We start from the raw sequence: 10,830 nt of genomic DNA on the forward strand, positions 1-10,830 counted from the left end.
GAGGTACGGGCGGATCTAGGGCTCTGGGAGGGTGCTCACCCAAACAACCTCGGTAAAAAATTACATTGTATATATGAGGTATTTTTATATGTTTATGTACATATACAGATTTTGAATATCCTGAACACAAGAGTGGAGATCGGTTCAGTGTGTAGGAGGTTCAAAATTCACCTTGAGGTTCTAAATTCAAACTCCAAACACTATATTTTTATTTTTCAAACCTCTATAGTGAAAATTTTGAATCCGCCACTGAAAGTACTTATTAGTAGTTATTTGGGGGAGAGATGAAATACTTATTTGGGGGAGAGATGAACTCAAGAACAATAATGAAGGAATGGGGCCTCATTGATACTTCCAGAATTTCATAAAATATGTCAGCTAAAGAATGTATATTCAAGGGTTTTGGACAAGTTCCATGCGCGTCACAATCATCTCATTTTTTTGTTTTCCTAAATGGAACTTGGTAAATAATTTTATTTTTAGCAATTAAATTTAAAATAAAAATACATATCACTTAATTATATTTATTTATAAATGTATATAAGCAAATCCCTTAAGAAAAATATGTATCTTACACCGAAACAACATACCCTTATTGACCGAAGCAAAAAAAAAAAAAAAAAAAAAAAAAAAAAAAAACATACCCTTAATTATTGCAACTTTTCTTTTGGCTTTCCATTCGGTGTTTGATGCTCACATTGGAGCGAGTTCGACCCATTTAAGGACGAACCGCTCCCTAACAAGATTTTGCAATACCTAAGGCTCAAACTCAAAACTCTAAAATAATTAAGAGTGGACTTGGTGTAGCTACTTGTTTTATATTTAAAAGTAATACGAATTGTATACCATATGCTTCAAAAACATTAATGAGAAATAGTAGGTTAACAAATATTAAAGAGGTTTTCCATCAAATAGAGAACACCATATACACCAGATTATAAATTCAAGAATTATCTTTACTTCCACTATTACAGAGAAATTTTATCCTTCTATCTGTCCCTTCATAAAATTAATTAATGTAATTAACAGCAAGATCGTGTTACTTTGTTTAAATATAAAGATTAAACTGTTTATAATTTGATTGTATTACATAGTTCTTTTTAGTTTTTCATATTTCGTTGGATCTCTGAAGGTCCTAAAAAAACCTTTCTAACTATATAATCTATCGGATTAATTAAACTACCAGTTGGCACTTAGTGTGAATAAGTTATTAATACGTGGGAAACTATCTTCTGAAAGTCTTATCTTTCTGTCTTACGTAGAATAGGACAAACTGGTTATAAAACGTTAGTATAAAAATTTTGCAAGCCAGTACTCATGTCCAATTGCATAAATGCTTGTACTACATTTGTGTTATTTTAAAAGTATTTTGGATATGATCTGAATACAACATTATAGTTCATCCACTTGCCATAGTTATGAGAAATTAAACATGTTTTAATCTCTAATCTCACAAAATCTTTGAATCTAGTCAAGATCTAGTAATTAAGGGTTTTTACTTCTTTATGCTTACTCTTGGGCAAAGTGACTATAGAGCTACTATTTACTAGACAACATTATAAGTACTGAGTGCCAAAGCTTTCAAGCTCTTTGGCCTTCAATTTAAAGTTTTTTTTTTTTTTTTTTTTTTTTTTTTTTCACCTTTTCTAGGTACAAACAAATGGTACAATTTTTAAGTAGTAAATTTGATTAATTAAATGATATATCCACGCGCGAACTGTTGGGCTAAAACAACCAAGCTTGCACGATTATTTTGCATAAGATTCAAACCATTAAAAGTATCATTGCACTTTAATCTTTGAATCTAGTCAAGATATAGTAATTAAGGTTTTTACTTCTTTATGCTTACTTTTGGGCAAATTGATTATAGAGCTACTATTTACTAGACAACATTATAAGTACTGAGTGCCAAAGGTTTCAAGCTCTGTAGCCTTCAATTTAAAGTTTTTTTGTGTGTGTTTTCACCTTTTCTAGGTACAAAGAAATGGTAAAAATTTTAAGTACTAAATTTGATTAATTAAATGATCTATCCACACTCGAACTGTTGGGCTAAAACAACCAAGCTTGCACGATTATTTTGCATAAGATTTCAAACCCATTTACGTATATATACATTGCACTTATTTAATCTTTGACAAAATATAACTAGTCAAAACATATAGTAAAAAATTAAAGGTTTTTACTTATTTGTGTATGAAATGTGTATATCTCTCTTTAAGTTCGCTTAAATGTGTATATCTCGCTGGCTTAGAATTCTCACATTTTTCGTATGTGAAAATTGTATGAAATATGTATATAACTGTGTAAATTTTGTTAAGTTCATGTTAAATTTTTGAAAATTCAAAACAACTACAATAACATTGTATACAACTTTTATCCAATATTCATACAAATTTATATAAGTATAAAAAACTTAATTTACAATTACAAACTCTACATACAATTATTATACAACTTAAATACAAATTTGAATCTCGCTTCCAAAATTAGAAAAAATCACGCTTCAAATCTCACATAGTGATGCAATTAAAAATCTTTCTTTTTTGTGTGTCTTTGATAAAAATGACGAAATTGTGTTTTTTTGTGATTTTCAATCTATACTCTAACGAATACTTTTCTAGGTACAAAGAAAAGAGAAGTGTGGTAAGGAAAGGTGGGGAATTTTAAGGAAAAGATAGTAAATAAGAAGAGATTAATTAAAAGTGATATATAGAGAATAGGAAAAGGGGAAGGGTGGCCACGAGCAAACTGTTGGTATATTTTATAAATAAGGAAAAGTATTTTTATATTTTGTAATATATAGTCTTAGGTAGTATTATTAGGTAATTTTCCCAAATAGTATCATTGCACTTTAATCTTTGAATCTAGTCAAGATATAGTAATTAAGGTTTTTACTTCTTTATGCTTACTCTTGGGCAAAGTGATTATAGAGCTATTATTTACTAGACAACATTATAAGTACAAACCAGCCTTCAAAAGTTTTTTTTTTTTTTTTTTTTTTTTTTTTTTTTTTTTTTTTCACCTTTTCTAGGTACAAAGAAATGGTACAATTTTAAGGTAGTAAATATGATTATATATATATATATATATATATATATATATATATATATATATATATATATATATATTTGTAACTAACTATCAATATGAGACTCTATTTGCACTTCCAACAATCATACCTTCGAACTAAGTTTCACATGATCCATCGCCTCATGGGCTTAAAAGTGTGGCACCTACATTGACCGAGTATTTATAATCACCAAATCCACTAACTTCTTTTTCTGTGTATGTGTCTCCAAAAATTACAACCTATGGATAAATAGGCCGAAGTGCACACATACTCGATTTTGGGATAATTGTTCAAGTCATACTTGCAGTGCGTGAAAATTTGCAAGTCTACTACTACAGAACAACTTCATATAGTTGAAGTTCAGTCATGTTTGCTCGAATTTCAGACATATGTGGCTCAATTAAATTATTTTGCCCGGACTTCAACAAATTTTGCCTGAAGTTGAGTCACTTTTGCCCATCTTATGTGGCTAAATTCTGTCATTTTTGGTTGAACTTAACCATTTTTGGTTGAACTTCAGTTATATGTAATTTTAGACATCGTATGTCTAAATTTGTTCTGAAATGGATAGTCATTCGAAAATAAAAAAGTAGATACAAATTAAATAGCGGTGTCCAAATAGGATACCCGTGATATCAGGTAAATATGGTAAACCAGCTGGTAGACCGGTGAAGACCTAAGTCGTGCTCCGCATAATCAGATTACATCTATATACTCGTCTTGCTGAATTATCAACTCTGTTAGGCTAATATAAGACTCTAATACCAACTGTTAGGCTAATACAAGATTCTAATACCAACTGTGAGGCTAATACAACCAAAAGATATTCTTATTGTGGTGTGATTTATAGTTCATCTTGACCAATTCAGATCACATGGTTTTCTCCCATGTCCTTACATCATTAAAAATGTCACTGCACTTTATATATAACTTTTTCTTCTTTTCAATTAGCATTATGAATTTTATCTGCACGCCCAATAAATTAGCACCTCCATCATACGATCGAGAAGAAACTCAGTAAATGTACTCGAAAAATAATACGTCTCAATTTTGACGTTTATTATCAGAAGATAATCAGTTTTGAACGAGATGAATTGAAGATACTTTATTTTTCATTTTCTCAGCTCATTAATACATACAAATAAGAATCATCTTCTAATGTATTTGGTGAACCAAAAGCATTAAATTTTAATAGAAAAAAAATTAAAATCGGCTGTGATTAGGACTTAATATTACAAATAATCCCACTTCTCATCAATTGACTAATTCTTCTTGCTCTTTTTCTTTTTCACCATCGTCATGTCAGACACATATAATAACCAAGTCAGCACCAAAGAGACATGCAATCATTACAGCAAGTTGCATAATCATGAGATTAAGTTACTTTTGATAAATTAGGATAACTTAAGGAGTTTGGTATAGCCTTTGGTATCTGTCTAATCAAGTTAATTAATCACTTTTCGCATCACATGAACTGATGATCTTTAAAGTGCTTTAGTCAAACCAAGAAAGCATCTTTTCTGTTCAAAACCTTGACTTTTCTTGGCACACCCTAATCTTGATTAGGGGTCGTTTGATACGTAGATAAAATTATTCCAAAATTATAATTTTGGGATTAATTTATCCCTTCTTTTGGGACTAATTTTTTCCATCTAAGAGATGGATAAAATCATCCTAGAATTAATGGGATAAGAAGGGATATTTCATCTTTAAGTTTGAGATGCACTTTATACTTTATTTGGTATAAGGTATAAATTTATCCCGGGATAAATTTATATCTTCCAGCAAACATGGTACAAAATTAATCCCACAGTTAGTGCTGAGATATCCCAGCCAATATGTACTATGCACTTTTAGGGTGAAATTGATGTTTTACACACTCGTCTAAATTTGGTCATAAAGGATGAATGAAAGAGGAATTACTCCATTAATTCTTAGCAATTGACTAGCTCTCAGGCCCAAAATATAAAAGTAGATATTTTAATAAAAGAAATATAATTTATGCTAGTAATAATTAAATTTCATATAAGTATATATTTTAAATATATAAAAGCAAAATTTTCATTTCACTCCTTTAAAATTTTAACTTTCATTTTGATGAATTATTTTCTTCAAATCAAATGCGGAGCCAGAATTTAACGTTTATGAGTTTTGGATCCTAATTTTTCAAAGTTGTTTAGTTCTAAATTAATAATTTATACATAGTTAATGAACTTTTAAGACAAAGAATTTGTGCAACGGACGAAGATGCTACTCCCTTAGTCTCGGGTTCGAGCCTGGGTATGAAAAAAATCTTTGGAGGGAGCGCTTTCCCCCCATGAGCGCTACACAACGCGAATTATCTGGATCAATCGGGCACACATACGAGTATCGGGCACCGGATAGAAAACCAAAAAACAGGAAAAATAAGATAGGAGGTTTGACAGCTTTTGAAAGTAGACCTTCAGAACAAAAAGTAAATTAGATTTTAAAAAGTAATATTAAGACTTAAAAGTAATTAAATTGAAAAGGTTGACATTTTATTGGAAACTTTTGTGAGGATTACAAAGGCCTCTTAGTTGTCCCTTATATACAGTAGTTATACGATATTTCTTTAATTTTTAGAAACGTTATCTTATATGCTCAGACTAATTCCATTAGTAATTTTAATCGATTGCATTTTATATAACACTCTATTTTTACATTTTGAATTTGATGTGATATCTTTTTTTATTTTTTATGACAAGGAAATCTGCAGCCGCTATTCTTTGGATGCGCACAAGGTAAACTCTGTTCATATGAAATAGCCTGCAAACCACACAATCTTTTAAACCAAACAAATCCTTTAACTAGTATTACTTACTCAGTCTCATTTTGTGTGACATATATTTTCTAATCCATTCCAAAACGAATGAATATATTTATTTAGAATAAGTTAACTTATATATTGTATATTTAGAAATAAGTTAACTTTAGATTTTTTTTTATTTTTTCTTAATAAGATGATTTATAGCCACACAGATATCAATATCTTGTTTTTAAATCATAAATTTCAAAGGTCTTTTCTTTTTTCCTTGAATTTCATATCTAATTAAACATCGCCACATAAAATGGGATCAAAACAACTACTAATACTATATCTAATCAAAAAATAACACCATACAAACGGGCAAGTAAAATAAAGTTTTAAAAATATAGTCTTGTAGGCACAGATGGATCCAAATTTTTATTAAATATAGTTAAATAATTATAACACATATAATGTCTGATTAAAAAAAGATTTGAATTCACGTTGATTTATAAGTTTACGCTATAAATCCACCCTGCTTGTAGGTCAACAACAAAGACGGTCGTGCGTAAATGTAAGTGTTCTATTTGGTCTCCCAAGTAGTAAACTCATCTAAATCCATACCCCAATTTTTATTTTATTTTTTCATAACGTAACCAAAAACCGAATTCTTGTACTCCCTCCATCCATTTTTACTTATCATTTATTGAGTTGCGCGCCTGTTTAGAAGCCAAAAAAAAAGAATGGTTATATTACCCTAATAATTGCTAAGTAAAATAATGATTGAAATTAATAAAATATAATACCTTAAAAGTTATGCAGCTACTAAGAATTTTTTTGAACTTTTCAACTCAATAATTATAATAAGGGTAAAATAGGTGTGAAATGGTGAATCGTCTCTTGATTTTTTAAACTGAACAATAAATATGAATATCTATTTTTGATATACTAGACAAGTATAAATTGGCGGATGAGTAACTCATAAGATACAGTCAACCTAAACAGGCATGTTGTTGCACGTGATGCTGACTCGTGGGGGACGATGAGGTCCCTCTAATCCTTTATTTATTTAATTTAATAATTAATAATTTAATTAATTAATGATTTATTTGTTTTTTATATTCGATATTATCCTGCCACGTCTGTGGTAAGACCAATTCTGTTTGTTTTGTTTTCTTTCACTATCTCCTTTGTATTTTTAATTTTCGTATATAACCCACTTGATAACCCATAGTTTTTTTTTTTTTTTTTTTTTTTATTGGCTCAGTCCACTACCATACTAATGGCTTTGTACCCCTGGTTTTTTGGGATTAATATGCAGTTGTATATTGAAAGTTGCACGTTGCAACTTGGAAGAATATATATATGTCAGCTAGTTTAATTTTGCTCAGTGCAATAATGAGAAGAAATTAATAAATAAATAAAACAATGAGAAGAAAACTTGGAAGATTCAATATATGTCATCTAGTTTAATTTTGCTCAGTGCAAAAATGAGAAGAAAATAATAAATAAACCGAGGGTTATTTATTAGAAAACCATTAATTTACAGCTTGTATTTGTATTGCTCAACCTTTTATTTTTGAACATTGAGATTTGTTCAATTCGGCCACAACTTAGTAGGCGTTTGGACATGTGATTTCATCTCATGAGATAAATCCCAAATCATCGAAAAAGGCATGATTGGGATTCCAAATCACGATTTCAAATTTTTTAAATGTAAAAGTTGATCCATAAGTTTATATTTTGTAAAAATAGATCCAAAAGTTAGTAGATATATATTTACCAACCATTTATATCAAATATTAAAAGATCTACAAGTTGGTAGTATATTTATAACAAACTAGTGAATTTAATCGCGCTTCGCGCGGAATCTTAGTAAATTTAAAAATGATATTTTGTAAATTATGTCGGGATAAATGAGATAATTTGTTTTACTAAGACCTGAATTTCTTTTCCTTATTAACAAATTATATAATTATAATTAAGATGCAATGACATTGAAAACGATCAGAAGGAAAGATATACAGATAATGATGTTTTGGGTTTGTTGTGCCATGTCAAGAAGAAAAAAACAACTTCATAAAAGAGGAGATAAAATAGTTGAAAGCGGTGACCCTCTTATATTTCTAAAATCCAAGTAGTATTCTTTTTAATTACACACAGACAAATGATGTTAAGCTTAGTAATGACTCTCAATTATATGTAATCAAAATTAGAACATTGGAGCCCCTAAATGACTATGCTACCACACATAATTCTATATGATACAATATAGCTTTTGTAAAAAAAAATTACTTTCGTTTTTGCTAAACTTCTAACTTACAGAGATGAATAATGCATGGAACACATTTAAAAGATGAGGAAGTTGATCTTCTTTCTTCATGTTTGTCAATAGCCACGTAGAATCCAGTTTCAAACACTTTGTAGATGTTGTTACGCAATTCAACGTTCACCTTCTTCTCATATAAAATTAAATATGAACGAACTGCACGAAGACAAAGACTTAGAAAACATGTAACTTTTAATTTATCTTTTTCACTTTGATTTTGAAAGTTATTGTGTGTAAACACCTTAAAGAGGGAAAGAGGACATTTTTCCTAAACGTCTTCCTCATTTAACATTTTTTAAAAATAGCACAATTAATCATAATTAAGAGAGTTAAGGAGTGACTTTTGAGTTTTTTTTTTTTTTTTTTTTTAACATAGCACATACATAAATGGGGGGAAATAGAAAAAATGCCAAAAATAATTGTTCTTGGCTAGAGAGGGAAAAAGATCTATTACATAGCTATTTTTCGCAAATATTGAAAAAAGGAAGTTCATAAATCAGTAATATGCTAGCAATTTCTAAATAAACTAAAGAGTGTTATAAATAGCATGAAGGAGAACAAAAATAGTAACATACCTTGTATCAAATGTTATTTTCGATGAAGAAGCGGAGGCTTGGCACAAGAGACAAACTTTGACTTTTCAATTTTTTTTTGTGGAGCAGCTAAAGTGAGAATTTTGAAGGTAAAGTGTAAAATCTAAGTAAAAGGAAAAATCAAAATCTTGATCAATAAATGGTATCATATCATCTTCCCAAACCTCGGTTATTCTTACAAAAATTATTAGGACGTTCATGCAAACAATAATATAAATAGGAAATATGGGGAAAGAATTTAATAAAGGAGGAAACAAATAATTGTGTTTTTTGGCCAAAGAAAAGTGTCAGGTCACTCTCCTTTGCCTAACTTTATAATATATATGGATATAGATGGTAGTAAATTTTGCTAGAATTATGCTTACCAATCAAAATCATCTAAGCAACAAAGTCTATATATTTTGATCTTCATATATTAAAGAGTATAAATATAGAAAGTCTAGACAAAACTAAAAGGTATGATGACGCTTCTCAACAATTTGTGTCACGAACAAACTGAAAAAGAAGATCAACAATAAAAGTTTTATAACATAATAATTTAAAGGGTGAGAAAATTAAACATTCTAAAAGACATTCATATAATAAAAGTACCAAGACACTCACTCACTTGCTAAAATAAATATTTGAGTCCCTGACATGGGAATAGTTCCTTCTCCATCAACATTTTCTTCATTTTGTGCTTTTGATTTCCTCCTCAATTCTACAATTTTGTGCTTTTGATCTCCTCATCCATTCTACAATACCCTTCATTTAGGGGTGTTCACGGTTTGGTTAAAAACCGATCCAACCCGAAAATCAAAATCAAACCGATTAAATAAACCGATATTTACTTGGGTTAGGTTTGGAATTTTTAAAAACCGAAAATATTTGGTTTGGTTTTGGTTTTACTAAAAGCAAACTGAAGAAAAAATCGAACCGAACCGACAAATTTATACATAATTTATATATATATATATATATATATATATATATATATATATATATATATATATATATTAGTTTTTATAAATACTTTTAAATAGTGTATATACTTTTTAAGCAAAATTTTATTTATCTCTAATAGGTCAAAAATAAAAGGATTATCTCTAAGATTAGCTTTAACTATTATAATCACCTCACTTTTTATTAGCCATTTTAAAAAAAAAAGAAATCCATGAATTCAAACTCATTTATTCAGAGAAACAACTATATGAGATTTACCTAGATTTATTTTTTGTATTTCTTATAAACTTTATTCACTTATTTAAAATCATAAATCTTAAGACATTTCTCCATAACGCAAGAAACTATAGCTACCACAATAAAAGGGTAATAGCGGATTATAAGTTGGTAAAAGGATAGAAAATTCTCTCCTAATTGTAGGTAAAAACATGAAAGAGAGAAATACCGTTAATTTTCTTAAAAATCGAAATCCGACCAAACCGAACCAAACCGACTACAATCAAACCGATGGATATGTATTATATTTGGTTTGGTTTGGTTTTAATAATTTTAAAAACCGACTAGATTGATTTGGTTTTTGTTTTAACCTAAAACCGACCCATGAACACCCCTACCTTCATTTATTGGAATGAAAATACCATATTGGTGTGATTTTAATTAGGTGTCGTAACTTGTACATTAAATTAGGAATTATGAAATTAATTAATAATACTAATGAAGAGTAGAAGTTATGAAGATAAAGGGGTGTGTTATGGAGATGACTTTTTAAATTAAAATAAAATAATTAAAAATGATATAAAAAGCCAAAAAAGAAGAAAAAGGATAAATATGATCCTTGGCCATAGAGAGGTATCACATAGGATTATCTATTCCTAGCTTTATATTATATATAGATTAACTCTTACCAACTATGTGGGAGGATTATATTAAAGAGTAGTTACACTATAACTCATGTTCAATTTTCTATTTTATTGAACTAAAGTTTGATCAATTGATGTTGTATTTTCTTAAAAAGGCTTTCTAGTAACATATTAATTTTGTTATGAACTATGACTTGCTCATTTAGTAAGATTGTATAAGAATTGGGAAAGTTTTGATGGTTTTCACAACTTGTGGGGTTTTTATGTCT

The sequence above is a fragment of the Lycium ferocissimum genome, chromosome 8 (genome assembly GCF_029784015.1).
Source record: "Lycium ferocissimum isolate CSIRO_LF1 chromosome 8, AGI_CSIRO_Lferr_CH_V1, whole genome shotgun sequence".
In the NCBI taxonomy this organism is placed as follows: Eukaryota; Viridiplantae; Streptophyta; class Magnoliopsida; order Solanales; family Solanaceae; genus Lycium; species Lycium ferocissimum.